Raw genomic sequence first — 18,218 nt, 5'->3', positions numbered from 1 at the left:
AGAGAAAGTTATTGAGAGAAAGATGGTGAGAGAGACAACAAAACAGCCACCCTTGTCTTGCATCCCTGATTGGAACTTCAATAAAGGCCTTCATTATTTTGCCAGATATCAGCCCTTACCTAAATGAATGTGACATATGTAGAATACTTTAATACTTTAGTGAAGAGACCAGATTCTAACTGAGGCACAAACAAGAGTGGCACACATCACAAGACAAGAAGCCTTAACCAAAACACCTACTAAAGAACAACAACGCATAGTGCTCGTCTCCAAATATTCTACAACGAGCTCCATCTACAAAAAGATCATATTAAAACATTGGCGAATTCTCCAAATGGAACCCGATTTTCGGGACATGTTTTCTAATCCTCCCTTGTTCGCCTACACCAGGAGCAAGAACATCAAAGAAATACTGGCAAGACCTACCATTAGTGACACACACTACAAAGGCACTCAACCTTGTCTAAATTGCAATCATTGCAACTGTGTTATAAAAGGCAACACCATCCGCCATCCCATGAAGGGCAATGCCATCAAACTCCAAGTGAATGCCACATGTGACTCTACCAATTTAATCTACGCACTGAAATGCCCGTGCGGTAAACTATACGTTGGGAAAACTGAAAGAAAAATTAAGACACGCTTGAATGAACACAAATCTAACATACGGCTCAAAAACGAGAAATCCAACATTGCCACACATTTTCACGAATCTCGCCATACCATCGCCCAACTACAGTTCATTGTCCTGGAGACTGTAACAAAGAGAGAAGGAACTGATAACAACAAATTACTTCTCAAAAGAGAGTTGGAATGGATGTTCCGCCTACAGACACAGAAACCTTTTGGTCTGAATGATCGTACCGAATATAGCTGTTACCTGTAATTAATCTAACATTGTCCCTTTGTTTCACCTCATTGTTCTCTCCAGCTGCCTGTCCAAACCTTTCTTTCATTCTTTTTCCTTTGAACTTCACCATTCCAATATGGCCCCACTTTGCTGTTACACTCACTACCCTTAGTCCTTTCACCATTTCCATCACCCTTAGTTTTCATGACCCGCGTTTCGTGCACTTCACCATAGCGTCTCCGCTAGACTCTGCACTCACGAAGTAACGCGCCGCGTTACGATGGAATAGAAGTAAGTGACCTTCACAGCTCCATGTTGATTTTACCCCGACCTCACCTCACGCCTGTATAACGATATGCGCACGTTCCTGTTAGTTCGCTAACATAGACCACCTTTCAGCACACCCTTAGCATCCCGTTTTCATATACAAAAAGCAGCATGAACACCAATTGATCGGCACTTAAATCACTAATATGGACAGCCTCTGTTTTATCTTCACGTTGCAACCCGTTCTACCTTACCCTCATTCCCCCTTGTCTTCTTTTCAGTGCTCCTTGAGAAAGGGCTCCGCCCGAAATGCATCGGAGTTTCCTATGTTGTCTATTCTTCGCTAATGAACATATGATTAACCATGGATTGATATGAAAATAATATCAACACAACTTTTGTGGTCTACGTTGTAGAAATAAATATCCACAACTGTGATGCAACTTTTATGAATCATTTTTGACCTCGGTGTGCCTCATTTGGGGATGTATCTGCATTTGACTATGCATACACAACCATAGCTGATCCTGATGGCTGGACAATGTGCAACAACACTATCACTCACAGTCAGTGACAACTGGAGATAATGCAGTGTACAGGCACGCATCCTGACGTCCTGTTGCAAATGTCATGTACATGAACCATTGATCCAAAAATCAAGAAGGGGGAATGGTTCACTTGTCCTGTGCAACCCGGGTCATAACGTATTGTGTTGCCTCCATTCAAAACCTCACATACGTACACACGCGTAATGCGGAATATCTTGGTTTCCAGCCTCGGTGTACTGTAGTAGTAGTTCCATTGGGTTACCACGTAAGCAAATATGCTGTGCCCCCACCTGGATGTAAACTGGCAGCTTTCCCAAGAGTGTACAGAGATAATAATTAAGAGTGCGTGTCTTTGCCAAGTGCTGTGAGTCAAAAACACTCACATCACCCAAAGGCAAAGGTAAAATGGTGAACATTGTGATGTACAAAGTCACAAACAAAGCTGTTGCTTATGTGGATCCAGCTACTGATCCACCGCACCAGGGTTGTTCACTGTTGGACAACATGTTGCAGCCCCATGTGATCCTAGAGTCTTTTTCTTCTCTACACACGCTTGTGGAAGCAGCCAGTCCACCTCTAGGTGGAGGCACAGCATATTTGCACAAATGGTGACCCAATGGAAATGCAGCTACAGTACACTGAGGCGGTGAACCAAGATGTACCGCCCCATTCCTGTGTACGTATATCATGGCATCTAGCAAGGAATGAAAATACGTAAATAACCTGGTTGCACAGGATGAGTGATCCATTCCCCCCCTTCATTGTCATTATTACCCATTGCAAGCTGAATCAATCTGTACCTCTTCCTCCCTCCTCATTGCTAAATACAAATGTGAACCATCAATGCCTGTAGTATTATAACTGACAATGTCTTACTCTTCCAAACACAGGTGCTCGTGGGGACACAGCAGCAAGTGAAGAGGAGTCCCTGGCCAAGACTTTGGTGGAGGACGAGCTCTCTGGTGTGGATCAGGCTCTGTCCTCTTCGGATGACGAACAACAACCTGGCACCTCCGGTGTGAGTCATCATGCAGACCCAGCAGCACTGACATCTCCACCCCCTGCACCCACGCCAACAACAAATGGCAACAGACCGAGCACCCCTGCCAACACCGTCAGACCTAGGACACAAAATCCAACCCGTACAGGGCCACCGGCCACCCAGGAAGCAACAGACAATAAAAACAGTAGCAACAGCCAAGGTGTCCCAGGGTCACCTTCGAGTGTCACCACAGGTCCTGCCCGTGTGGCTAGGGGTGGCAGGAGGTGTGTCAGGCAGAGGTCACGGCCTGCAGAGGGGCATGGCCTGCATGATGACCCACAATTGCTACGGATCATAGATGTGTACCAAGATAGCACCGGAGGATTCGGCCAGGTAGTGGGGATCCTCAAGAACATGCAACAGGAGCAGGTTGGCCACCATGCATGCATGGAGGCCAAGTGGGACAAACTTACCGCGGTGCATAGCGACATCTTGACTTGTCTCCGCCAGATCAGCAGAAATATGTCCACACCTCCCTGTGTGCCCACACCATCTGTTGCTGCAACATCTGCAAATGCCTCAGGGAGGGTGGATGAATCTGGTGGAGAGTCTGATGCACTGCCGAGGCCTGCACTTGAGGGTCCCCCCCCCCAAAGAAGAAGAGGCGTCGTCCGAAGAGGGACAAGTGAGCCACTGTTGTCCATGCACATCCCCCAGGAACCCTGAACCTGTTTTGGATATTGGCCTTTGTGTGCAAAGCGTTCACCTTGTTGCACATGACACAACTCCCCAACATGACATGGAGGATCCAATGTTGTTCCAATGTAGGAGATGAATGTGAACTTCACTCTAGACATTTCATCTACCAGGATTCTAAATCTCATGTACAGCACTATCTCCACACATGTATGTAAATAAACTCACTCTTACACTATACATGCCTATCTTGTGATTAAAACTTGGTATGTGTCATAGAGCAGATGAAATGTTGAAGTACACAGTGCCTGCATAGTACTACAGCAATGTCATTACCATTATGTGACTCATGTTGATGTGACACATAGGAGGGAGACACACAAATAGGTCCCCACTACACATACTCACCATTGACATGTGACACATTGTCTACAAAGATATATACCAGAAATACAGTGGAATGCACAGACCCCACACCTATCCAGGGTCAGTGCTAACAAGCCCACAGGTGAGGTAACCAAAGGCCAGTCAGATGCGCGAAGATAGACAACACACATAACAAGTGAAGCACAGGTCCATCACACATCAGCAACAACTTTATTATACAACAGTAGCAAGGTAAGTCCACCTGACAGTGTTCACACGGTCACCAAGTCTTGTTGATTGGAGCTTCAGGGGTGTGTGTCACATCACATGATGGGATATTAGAAGTTCCACCCTGGGATTGGATTCTGGTTGTTGGGTGTCAGAGTTGACCAAGCACCAGCCAAAGTACCTTTGGAAGGATAGACATAAGACACAGTCAGAAGCACACCAGAACAGGATGGAAATTCACAAAACATGTCACAAGAAACCTACACAGTAACAAATTGGCATGTCAACAACATTGTGGACCACAGACCATCAGACAGGACACATCACTGCACGCATCCAGTCAAGTACCACACGGACAAACCCAAACAGCAACTGAGCAGCACCCACACATCTCAGGCAAAGTCAATACATTGACATACTACCCTGGGAACTCACAATCAGCTGTAGAATTTGTTGATGAGCTGTGTGCGGACATCACCCTCATCATCATCATCACTGGCCTCCTGGCCCAGGCCTGGATCCTCCACAGGTGGGGGATGTTGGTCATCGTCATCCTGTATGAGAGGCTCCTCCTTCCGCACTGCTATGTTGTGTAGCATGCAGCATACTATGATGATCTTGCACACCTTAGCTGGCTCATATGGGAGAACACCTCCGGTCTTGTCCAGGCATCGGAAGCGGCTTTTCAGGAGACCAAAGGTCTGCTCAAATACTCTCCTGGTTCAACCATGTGCCTCATTGTAGCGCATCTCGGCTGCTGTCAAAGGGTTCCTTAGGGGTGTCAGCAACCATGGCATGTTGGGGTATCCAGAGTCACCTACATACAAAGAATAGCACATTAGTTGAGTCTTTTAAGAGGGTGGGATACAACATTGCCAAACACACACAATGGAAACAGTACACACCAACAAGCCAGGCACGCTGGTTTGGCATCTGTGACATCATCAACGCAATGCGACTCCTCCTCATGACGTAGGCATCGTGCGCAGAACCGGGAAAACGTACACACACATGTGTGATCACCATGTCCGCCAGACATACCACCAGAGCATTGATGGAATGGAAATGTTTCCTGTTGCGGTAGGCCTGCTCATGTGCCTGTGGTGGTATCAGTGCCACAGGTGTACCATCAATAGACCCAATGACGTTTGGCATCCTCCCCAGTCTATAAAAAGCATCCTTTAAGTCAGTGAGTTCACCAGGGCTAGGAAACTTGATGTATGTGTCAAGGAAATGCAACATCCCCTCCAAGACATCACAAAGCATATGGCTGTACATAGTTTGTGACATACCACCAGCACTAGCAACAGTGTGTTGAAAGGTACTGGTGGCAAAGAAGTGCAGGGCTGCCATCACCTTCACATTTGGTGTCAGTGCTGTCGAGTCCATCCGTCCAGGTAGCAGATGTGGCGCCAACTGCTCCGCCAACTCATCGTCCAGTCACCTGGTGAAGCGATACAGTCGGATGCTGTAGCGTTCCACCATGGTCTCAAGGTCCAGGAAAGGTCTATGGACAGCTCGTACCCTGCAGTACAGAGATAGGTAAAGTAAGATTATACATTCATCTACCCATGTGGCACTCACCTTGAACAAAATCACATGATACATCATAGCAATGAATAATAAACTGAGGTGTGTGCTGTTGGTAATGGACACATATGTCACCTACATGCCCATCATCTCACATATCAATGCGACATGTGTACATGATTTCCATGGAGTACAATGCCAATTCATTGGACTGTGGCACAATACCTATGTACTGCTGTCACGTTCTAAACACACAACACAGTGACATGTGAGGACTGATGTTTCACAGGCATCACAACTCCATGTCAGGGAGATAGCCATGGTCCCTGTATTGCCACTTGTGCACTGGAATGACATGGGTGGTGTATCATGGACATCCCACAACAATCATGACTCCCACAGGTAGTGGCCTCTGTGGTCCCTACAGGCCATACATGGACGTCCCTGAGCCACACACACACAGCATAAAATGTTGATGCACAAGGCACATGGTGGACACTGGCTCCCATTGGCACATGGAACCACAAACATCACAGACACAACATGCACACAGACTGTGGGTGTACATCATGAATGTGTCCATGGGTGTTGCTGTGACGTACATAACATGCAAACCTGTACTCATGGTGTATGTGACAGGTCATACACATCTCCAAACTGGTACTGTGTCCATGACTCATGCCCATGTCAATCATAATTACACTGATCTTCAGAAAATGTCACACATAGCAATCTGCAACCTTGGTATCTATGGGGACATGCTGTGGTGTTGAAGGTGTGGCCATGGCAACAAAATCTTTGTGGGATCCGTATGCAAGTCACACCAATATGAACCGACGAGGGTGACTAGTATGCAGACGCACCGTACATGCATGGACAGCTTGTCCATTGACTGCATGATGCGTATGCATTACAGTCACCCGCGACGGGTCACATTGATGACAATGGGCTATACGTACGCACGGCTCGGTTCATGCATGTACGACGCGTATGCAATGTGACCCGGCGCGGGTGACTTCTACAGAAACGCGTCGTGCAGTTCTGGTCCGAGCCATGCGCACGGATTAACCAATGGATTGTAATCTGAACCGACACGGGTGACTTCTAAGCAGACGCGTCGTACAGGCATGGACCGAGCTGTGCGCATGCATAGCCCATAGAATAGTATTGGGACGGATGCGTGTGATTTAAAAAAATACGCATTGTATAGTCAGTGTACCGAGCCGTGCGCACTCATTGGCAATGGGCTGTCATGGAGACGGACGCAGATTCAAAAATCATCCGAGTTGTGCGCTGGAAATTCAGTTGGATGCCTAGAACAATGTTGCAATCCTAGGGTGTCCTGAAGGTGAAAGTTTTGAACGATGCGGAAGACGTGTAGGAGACTCACAATTCCATGGATTGGACAGATTCATAGAATGTAACCGTGTCGAGCCTATCAGGAAGTGGCAATGTCACAGATTCTGCCTCTGCAGCACTGATTTAAGGCTGGCAGGCCCCCAGGGAGCTTGCTTGCCTGCACTACATGCTACAGGACCACATATCAGATCCCACTGCTGCTGTCTATACTTCTTCTGGATCCTGCAATGGCACGTACTCTGGAGTGGGCTCCAGCATTCACAGAGGAGGAGAACCAGGCCCTGCTGGACAGGCTCCTCCCAGAGTACAGCAAGCTGTATGGGAAACCAGGGGAGCAGGTGAGTGTTCAGTCCACTGCCTACCATTTCCAGCAAGTTGTCTGACTAGCAGTAATAGAAGTGTGCTCAGCAGTGAGAGGCATATGCACTGAGTACTTGCAGCAACCAATTTATGTGGGTACATGTGATGAACAGGGGTCCTGCTGCAGTAGTACAGCAGTGCTAGTCTTTAATTCCTAGGCAATGTTATGTCAGACCGGCAGCACAAATGCACATTTCTATGTGTGCACTCCCTGTGTACCTCATTTAGCTTTGTGATGACTACATGTATTTTAAACTGTATGCAGCACAATTATATGGCATGTATGCTAATGTCCTCTTCACTTTGTCATCCTCACAGGTTGATGCCCACCAGAAGCAAGAGATCTGGCTGACCATCGCCCGGGCAGTAAGATCTGTGGGGGTCTACAAGCGCCGGATATGCAACTGCCAGAAGAGGTGGCAGGACCTACGTGGCTGTACCCGGTGGATCGCAAGGGTCCAGCTGAAGCTGTCGCCTCCTCGTCGTAGGAGCGGACAACGGACCCTGACCCCCCACATGCTCCTGATTCAGGCGGTGGTCTTCCTGGACCTGGATGGGCACTGAAGGCCAGACAGCAGCAAGGGGTTGTAAGCCAATGCCTGATCTGTGACCATGTGTGACATGCTATTTGCAGTCTTTTGGCCTGGTCATACTTCCAGATTACCTTGGTCTTGGGGCCCTGGACTCATGTCCCTCAATTGTGTAAGTCACATTCCTCAATTGATCCTCAGTTTTGGCCCCTAGAGTCTGTGACTTTTTTGACTTGGGCACTGTGTCTCTTCAATCAGATATGCTGAGGGTCCTGCACAGCCTATATGTGTGTGAGGTTTTTAAAATATACCCATGCAGCAGGTGAGTCCATGTAGTGTCCTCAGGAGTATGTATAGGAAGTATGTCATTCTCGCCCAGACACCTGCCTACTGTCCAGGCCAATACACAGTTACAGGTTTACCTGGTCAGTCATGCCCACTCCACGGCATTGGGAGACTCTGTACTCACACTCACGTGTATGGACCTGCTGATTGTGCTTCCTGAAATGTGCCATCAGGTGTCTGACTCAATGTCATTGTGGTGTGGCTTCCTTTTTGTGACAACTGGTGTGTCGAGGATTTTAGTGTCAGCAGGACATCTGGGTTGTGACAATGGGGATGATACATATAGGGGTGTGGTCAGGTGACTGTGCACAATGCTGTATGCAACAGTGACTTTCACGCAGCTGTGTGTCATTAGCAGCAGACTGTGAGGTGCTCATGCTCAGGTAGTTGTGTTTGCAGTCACTCATATGTCAGATTTTAGTGATGTTGGTTCATCATAGTCCAAGAACAGTGTGTGGCAGGGGACAGACTGGGGAAAACACCAAATTACCAATTGATCAAGGTAATATCGTATAGAATAAATTGAACTACTTCAGCGGTGTACATAAGTCAAGCATACACCAAGAGCCCCCTTTTTAAGAACCGTCCTATCACCCAAAGGAATGTGCCACCACCTAGTGTGACGTTACGATAGTAACGCAGAATCAAACAGAGAGGATCTATACTTCTCCGTTTTAAGAACCCTGTCCTGATGAAGGTTACATCTTAGATACCGAAACGCTGCGTCGACAACTTGTGTTCATGCTTTTTAATATACTTCTTTGTATCCATGTACATTTCAAAGTACATTTTTAAATTGTATTTTACTGGCACTACATATTTATTTTTTGTATTTTGTGAATTAAAAATTGTACAATTTTCTAAATCTTGTGTTATGAATTGTTTTGTGTACCTTTTCCCTCAATTATTGTGATTTATTTTTCATGTGGTTATTGCATCTATAGGCTAATCGCCGGCTCACCCCCCTTCAATCCCCTTCTACATCCTCTTAAAAGAAAAATACTCTTTTTTCTGCCTAAACTCTAGGCCCACTAGGGACCATTCCTTTGTTTTCCTCTGTTGTTTTCTCCTCGTCCCTGATTGGATCTGAGAGGAGACCTCCCTTCTACTTATTTAGGGGACAGACTGGTACACTTGTCAGCTGCAGAGTTTGGTATGGTCATGACCTATGAATGTGACGCAGTGCAGACTGATGTTGTCCGATTGCATTGCTCCATGACATGTGACAGGGAAGACTGACACATGTCTGTGCCAGGGCATTGACTTGAGAAGGGGATCCTGCATTGGAGTCAGAGGTGCTCCATGCACCCCATTGTGTCATTAACTTTCAGGACGTAAGGACATCATTGTGTGTTGTGCTGCTAGGCATCACAAGATTGTTAAATGTGACTCTGGGCTTACATTCATCCTGACACCTGTACTGAGTGATTGTCATGTGATGTGATGTATGTTTATAGTAATGAACTTCTACATGGTCATTTGCATGTACAACAACTGTGTATGTGGTGCATGTGTGCACTTTGGGGTATTATCAGCCAGCATGCAACAGACATAGGGGTACAGGTCCAGGAGGGATATGGGTGCCATGGTTGATGTTCAGACTGGCTAGTGCCCCATGTACACCTGTGTGGGCATTTTGAGCAAATATCAGCTAAGGATGCCAGTGCATGCCCTGTAATGTTCTGTATTTACAGTGTTGTGTGCAGTCAGTGCAGGCGACTAATGTGGGCCTTGTTTTCCTATTTATATGCAGATACGTGCACAGGAGACAGCGCTATGGAACTAGCGGAGCCACAGAGCCAGCCTGGGCCAGCGATGAAGGAGTCGGAGGGACCCAGTGGCACGGAGGGTGAGGGGAGCCACACCGAGGAGTCCTCAGCACCATCCACCTCAGCTGAGGACCACAGCAGCTCGGAGGATGACTCCCTTGTGGGGGCGGGTGTCAGCAGCCAGCAAACCACAGATAGTGAGGCTGTTCCTGCCACCACCACCACCCTCCCCTCGGCTCCCATCCCAGAGGTCAGTGGCAGCTCCCATGTTTCAGAACATGTCTCTTTCCTGCCAGGCACTGCACCCCCTGCCCCTGTGTCCCCTGCTGCCCTGAGTGTGGAATTCTGTGGACTTGCTTAAACAGATCCACGTAGGGCAGACATCAATGCTGAGTGTCCTCCATGCACACACCAGTCTGTTGACACAACTGGTGTTGTTCATGGAGGGCATCTCATCGGGCATGTCTGCCCTACAGAGGACCAATCAGTCTATGGCCTCCACCCTGACGGCAGCAGTATCCCTCCTCCAACAGTCTCTCACCCCTTAAGCCTCTACCCCATCAACAACTCCTAGCACCCTACCTGTCCCCAGCACACACACACCAGCACAGTCACCCAAACACACGGACACAGACAGCACACAATAACACAAACAAAAGTCAAAACGTGCACGCAAGCAAAGTCAGGGGACTGATACCACAGGGGATAGGTCGCAAACACACACACAGGCATTTGCAACAACTCTGCAGTCCTCTGATCCCTCTCCCTCCAAGAGCCCTTCCCTTGCCTCACCTGCAACCCCATCTACTAAGAAGCTCTTCCTGTGTGACCTAGGCCTCTTCCGCTTCGATTCAGAAGGTACAGACTACAGGGGGGAGAGGAAGTCCCCACACACAGAGAAGAGTGCCCCTCACACCCGGACACCCTCCCCCAGGCACAGGCAGACTAAGGCCCCCACCCGCAAGTCACCCTGTACCCGGAAGACCAAGACCCCACCCCCACCCCCCAGCTCCACTGCACAGTCTCCTTCCTCCGTCCCCCAGGTCAGCACACCACAGGTTCCCCCGCCACTCCCTGCCCCAGGTCCCCCAACCCAGAGATACATCATCCCCAGAATGCTCAGGCCCTCCCCAACTCCCACTTACTCTTCCACTGACACCACCACCAGTCTGTCTGTTACTGCACCTAGTGTGGGGACTGTGGCCCCCCAGCTGTCCTGCCAACCTCACCTGCACCCCTTTCCACTTCCATGGGGTTAGGCACTGCAGTGGAGTCCACGAACACCCAGTCTGACATGGGCACTGCAGTGGGGTCCATGTGCACTACACCTGACCTGCCCACTGCAGTGGTTCCAGCACCCACCCCATCAGAAGTGTGTCCCATAGTTGTGACGGCACAGACCATGTCAGACACCTCCACTGCAGTTGCCACTGACTCTCCTGCACCCACCACCCCTTCACAGCCTCTTTCTGATGAGCCCTGATCCTGTCCCTGCGGTGCCTGGCCTGCCCCATGTATGCCCCCAGAGTGGATTTCCCCAGTCCTTAGCAGTGCAGGCAAGCAACAGATGACAGGTGTCACTCACACCCTCATTGGACTTGGTATTTTGAGAGGACATTGGACTTCGTTTTGTTTTGGATTTTCCTTTTCAGCTTTCAATTTGCTGAATGAAGCATTTTTTGTTAGCCTTGTGCATTTGATTTATCTGTACATTAAGTTGATGCTGTTTACCCTGACCCTGCTGCGATCATGCAGGATATACAAATGTCTGATACTGAGGTGTTGATGTGATGTACTCCATGTGGACCATGAGATGTGTTTCCTGTTCAGGTTGGTATCCATGTCATTCTTTGCAACTGACTGGGTGTGTCATGATTAACTAATTTTAGACAGGGATGATAACATTTCATTGGCATGGCCACATCTGTGGCTTGCACCCATGCACATATGATGCGCTTCACATTGTACAATTTGTCACTTTCCCTGACTGTTGGCCCATCTGCACTGCACATGCAGGTGTGGGCATAATTGGTATAAAGTCAACTGTGTCCACTGTGCAGCTTTCTAGACATATGTATTGTCTATGTGCAGGTGACTTAAGGGGCATTACCGTACCCAGGCGTATATCACCAGTGCCTACATTGGGTGGTAAATGAGGTTGACTGAACAAGTGTTGTGCTGACATGCCCAGGAATCATACATACTGTTTGGCATGTGCTGCTATTTCCATGATGACACTTATCTTGAGGTCACTGTGATGATGGGGGATTTACAGGCACATGCATCAATATTGCATTTTGCGATTTCTTAATTGCGAAAAATAAGGAATCACAATTAAGGAATTGCAAAATGCAATGCATCAAGAAATCGCTAAATAAATTGCGATTTCTTAACATTCCTTAATTGCGACTCGCAAATTGCGAGTCGCAATTAAGGAATACCTCCCCATTCATTCCTATGGGCCTGGAGGCCCATAGGAATGAATGGGAAGACATGCTCAATTTGCGATTAGCAATTTGCGAATCGCAAATTGAGAATGCGATTTCAAGGGTGCAGGGGTGTCCAAAGGACACCCTGTTGCACCCCTGAAATCAATCTGTGCACATATGTTGTGCACACACATGCCCTAGGGGCATGTGTGTGCACAACATGAAACTTTGAAAAATGCACAAAAGTGAATTTTTCAAAGTTTTCGCAAATTACCATGAGGTTCAACCTCATGGTAATTTTCTCCCCCTAATTGCGAATTCACAATTTTTTAAAGTGTCTTGCATTGCATTTAAGGATTCGCAAAATGCGATTCCTTAAATGCAATCTCAATTTGAGAATTCGCAAATATTTGCAAATTCTTAAAATGCGAGGGCCTTGACCCTTCAAGCATTCCAAAAGAGGATTTTGCGATCGCAAACGGCCGATTTTTGCGATTCGCACCGTTTGCGATCGCAAAATCCTTTGATGCATGTGCCTGTTAGGTCCTTTGCCACAATGCTCAACTTTAGCTGCAGTTTGTGTCCACACAATTTACATTGGATGTATACACTGATGGGGGTTTTTAACACATTTGCTCAGTGCTATTGCAAAGCTCTACTTGTGTAGCCCGCACTCTGGTGTTTGTCACACATGTGATGATAGTAACATTGTGTGTCGTAAATCAAATATCACTGTTGGGACGATTTGTCAGGCACTACACACTGTTGGCATGATGTTGAGGGGAAATGTATGTGGCTGACATACCTGTGGTTGATGTTTGATGGATGTGTGGCGCATCATCCACCCTATGGGAGGGGGTGTCAATATTGTCAGACACACTGACCCCTATGGGTGGGTGAGGCAGTAGTGATACACAACATGCCCCTATGGGCATGGGTAGAGGAGTGTGGCTCAATGGTTAGAGCGGCAGACCCTGATGCAGAGTTCTGGCCAGGGACCAAGGTTCGATTCCCGTCTCGGCGGGGTCTCGGGCTCAATTTCCTCGGACCTGTTAATTCTCGCCTCGGTGCCTATTCTAATCACGGGCCCCACGCTGCAACTCTGGGCAATAGCTTGCTTAGCCTCCACACCGGCCCCAACAGCGCTAAGGATGCCTGGCTTCACCCTGGGGGTGCCCAGGAGTGGACACTTCACAGGGAAAGCCAGGAGGGGTTCCACAGCGGTATGAGTATCAGCGCCAGGAAGCCGAATAGGCGACACCGCAAGGTGACCGTCTGGTGACAGTGCGCTCTATAAGTACCATGACATTTACATTTACATTTATGGGTGAGGTGGCATTAGTGATAGGCAACATGACACATATGGGTGTGGTGGCATCAGTGATAGGCAACATGGCTCTATGGGTGGGGTGGCATCAGTGATAGGAAACATGACCCTATGGGTGGGGTGGCATCAGTGATAGGCAACATGACCCCATGGGTGGGGTGGCATCAGTGATAGGCAGCATGACACATATGGGTGGTGTGGAATTAGTGATAGGCAACATGCCCCTATGGGTGGGGTGGTATCAGTGATAGGCAACATGACACATATGGGTGGGGTGGCATCAGTGAGAGGCAACATGACCCTATGGGTGGGGTGGCATCAGTGATAGGCAACATGACCCTATGGGATGGGTGGCATCAGTGATAGGCAACCTGAAACATATGGGTGTTATGGCATTAGAGATAGGCAACATGCCCCTATGGTTGGGGTGGCATCAGTGATAGGCAACATGCCCCTATAGGTGGGGTGGCATCAGTGATAAGCAACATGACACATATGGGTGGGGTGGCATTAGTGATAGGCAACATGCCCCTAAGGGTGGGGTGGCATCAGTGAAATGCAACATGCCCCTATGGGTGGGGTGGCATCAGTGATAGGCAACATGACCCTATGGTTGGGGTGTCATCAGTTATAGGCAACATGACACATACAGGTGGGGTGGCATCAATGAAAGGCAACATGCCCCTATGGGTGGGGTGGTACAAAAGGGGGTGGTGATGGACGGAGCATCTGAATCAATCAAACACTCACACCCAGTCAAAAGATCTGGGTTTAATCCATCACCGTTCTTTAGTCCACTCTGCCACCCCAGTTCAGACATGTCTATATGCAAATGAGTCTGACCCTGTGCCTCATGGGAACAGTCCAGCCCGAACTGCCAAGCCATGCCTTCCCTGGACCAGAAATGAGCTTCCGAGGACCGTTTCTGGCATTCCAGCCGTCTTCAGCCCGGCTTGCTTGAACCCAGTGGCAAAGTGAGCAAGGGACTCACGTCTGAGCATACCCTGCCACACTTATGGCGGCCAAAAGCGGTACAAAAGGGGGTGGTGATGGACAGAGAATCTGAATCATTCAAACACTCACACCTTGTCAAAAGATCTGGGTTTAATCCATCACCGTTCTTTAGCCCACTCTGCCACCCCAGTTCAGACATGGCTATATGCAAATCAGTCTGACCCTGGGCCTCATGGGAACAGTCCAGCCCGAACTGCTAAGCCATGCCTTCCCTGGATCGGAAACAAGCTTCCGAGGACCGGTTTCTGGCATTCCAGCCGTCTTCAGCCCGGCTTGCTTGAATCCAGTGGCAAAGTGAGCAAGGGACTCACGTCTGACCATACCCTGCCACACTTATGGCGGCCAAAGGCGGTACAAAAGGGGGTGGTGATGGACGGAGCATCTGAATCAATCAAACCCTCACACCCAGTCAAAAGATCTGGGTTTAATCCATCACCGTTCTTTAGCCCACTCTGCAACCCCAGTTCAGACATGGCTATATGCAAATCAGTCTGACCCTGTGCCTCATGGGAACAGTCCAGCCCGAACTGCCAAGCCATGCTTTCCCTGGACCGGAAATAAGCTTCTGAGGACCGGTTTCTGGCATTCCAACCGTCTTCAGCCCGGCTTGCTTGAATCCAGTGGTAAAGTGAGCAAGGGACTCACGTCTGAGCATACCCTGCCACACTTATGGCAGCCAAAAGCGGTACAAAAGGGGGTGGTGATGGATGGGTGGGGTGGCATCAGTAATAGGCAACATGACACATATGGGTGGGGTGGCATTAGTGATAGGCAACATGCCCCTATGGGTGGGGTGGCATCAGTGATAGGCAACATGCCCCTATTGGTGGGGTGACATCAGTGATAGGCAACATGACACATATGGTTGGGGTGGCATTAGTGATAGACAACATGCCCCTATGGGTGGGGTGGCATCAGTGATAGGCAACATGCCCCTGTGGGTGAAGTGGCATCAGTGATAGGCAACATGCCACTATGGGTGGGGTGGCATCAGTGATAGGCAACATTACCCTATGGGTGTGGTGGCAGTATGGGTAGGCAACATGCCCCTATGGGTGGGGTGGGATTGATGATAGGCAACATGACACATATGGGTGGGGTGGCATCAGTGATAGGCAAAATGACACGTATGGGTGTGGTGGCATCAGTGATAGGCAACATGCCCCTATGGGTGGGGTGGCATCAGTGATAGGAAACATGACCCTATGGGTGGGGTGGCAGTATGAGTGGGCAATATGCCCCTATGGGTGGGGTGGCATTGGTGATAGGCAACATGCCCCTATGAATGGGGTGGCAGTGGTGGTGGCCGTGGGTTCACTGAGGAGGCCTGTTGCTGGTGGACAGGGTCTGGACCCCCTGGGTGTGTGTGACATTTGGCATGTACGTGTTGTTTGTTTGTATGGTGGGCGTCCGACTTACCGTCTGCGCGGTCCCCGTCTGTTCCTGATCCAGTCATATATGTACAGGACTGGTATGACCTGCGCGATTGGATTCATGTTGCTCCGTCTCGAACCGTTGCTAGCTGCTCTGTTTCGAATCCATGGATTGTGTCAATGGCGTGATTCGTAACTGATCGGCCGCTCTTCCGCATGCTGTGACATGCTGTACGTGGCGACTTGTCCGGAACGTAGGAAGTACGCATCGCACTTGACCGGCCGGAAGTAGCTGTGTTTATGGTGCCGTGCGACACAAATTGGGTGTTTCCGGCTCAGGCTCGGACGATAAATGTGGATGGAGTCGGAGCGTACGTGTTGGTCGGGAATTTGGCACTTTTCCGCATCGTACTTCATCGCCCTGACGGCCCCGCTCCTGGTACGATTCGGCCGTAAGGTAAGGCTACTGACACGTCTAGGAGGGCTGACCGACCGAGATCGGAATCGGCCCCTCAGTGTGCCGCAGTCTCTACCTAACCACTCTCTTTTTACCTTCCATCTCTTTAAATTGTTCTCACTATCTAACCTCTCTACCAGTCTAGCTCTGCTGGAGTCTGCCTCTGCCATTAGTCCAGCTATCTTTCTTGCTTACCTCTCTCTCTCACTCACATCTCGGAGTACTCCAACCCTCTCTGTCTTTATAATTTCTTCTCCAGTTGTATCGATCACTCTGTCGCTCTATCTCACTGTAAATTTGTATATATCTCTCCTCTCGACCACTTCCCTACCTCACTCTAAAATCAAAAGACTCTGCCTCCATGGCTAAATGTACCATTTCAAACCTCTCATCATCTTTCCTTCTACCTATCTCATCTTTCTGTATTTGCTTTAAATCGCCACTCCATCACCTATCCCTCTTCCTTGTCTTGTACTTTGCTTTTCCCATAACACCATTTACTTTACCTATCTATACTTATCCTGCCACCACCCCATTTGCCTTACTCATCTGAGCAGGCAGCAACAGTATAGCCATACAGTAGTACACACAGAAAGTGGATAGGAAAATCAAGGGTAAGACACTAAATTCAATGTAATATTTTGCTGAAAGAAAAGCTAGAGCAAAAGCACAATAAATGGCTTACTCAGTGCTCCCACTTTCTTCTGTAGTATTAGGATGGTGGATGCGGACAGTTTGAGCTTTTGGTTGTTTCTGTGCAAATCCTGAAAGCTTAACATATAATTTAATACTATCTAACATTATAAGATTTTGAATTAGCTAAGATAGGTAATACATTCAAAGATGGGTAATACATTCAAAGATGTTCTGAGCAGGGGCCCCCGAGATATGCCTTGCCCAGGGCTTTAATAGTCCTTAAGATTGTTCTGTTATCAATTCACTTGTTGCCTGCACTCAGCTCTAAGGACCTAGAAAGTATAAATGAAAGGACGTCAGTTCTTTGCACTGACTCTTAAATAGAGGAACTCCGTTATTTGGCTATTTAGACCGGTTTTATGTTAGCTTTTCAACGTCGAGGAAAAACGTGTTTCTTTCAATATAAGTAGGTTCCTTTTATTAATTTTTCTGTTTGTATCTGTTATTATCCAGTGACATAAACCACGAATAGTGCACTGTTGCTATGTAAATACCCTTATAAAATAGAACATCACCACGAGTGTCCTGTTGCAGTGTGCATCCCTCTCTATGACTTTTTCAGTACCAGAATTCCCACCAAATGACTTCGTGGAGCAGAAAATGTTAGGGGCTGGCAGTGATGCTTTGTAAGAGTAACCCCAGCTATTACACGCAACCGAAAATGTCCACATTTTGTTTTTACTGCACATCAGGATGAATCGAAGTGCTACAACGTAGCCCCTAGAGTGAAAGGAATGACTCTTCCCCTGTGCACTGCAAATAAACAGTGCCTATGACCATTCAGGTACTGTTGCGTCACAACAGAAATATTGGTTGATTGGTAGATCTGGCATTGCCAGTTTTATTTTTAGGGGGTTCACAGGAAGAGCCAAGGTAGGGGTATGGTTTCCATTAACCTGAATTACCACCTGTTAGACCTGTCTGGATTTTTTGCGTAGTCCCTCCTCATTATTATTTATTTTGTCCCCTTTTTGCCCCTCATCCCCTTAATAATTTTGTGTCTACTACTTTTCATAGGTATTGGTCAAGGGGATAGGTGTTCTTTTTCCCCTCATAATCTTTCACCTCAGGCCCAGAGGTCTATTTTTGACA

Source organism: Lissotriton helveticus, chromosome 6 (assembly GCF_964261635.1).
Source record: "Lissotriton helveticus chromosome 6, aLisHel1.1, whole genome shotgun sequence".
In the NCBI taxonomy this organism is placed as follows: Eukaryota; Metazoa; Chordata; class Amphibia; order Caudata; family Salamandridae; genus Lissotriton; species Lissotriton helveticus.
Note: the sequence above shows the minus strand (reverse complement) of the source record.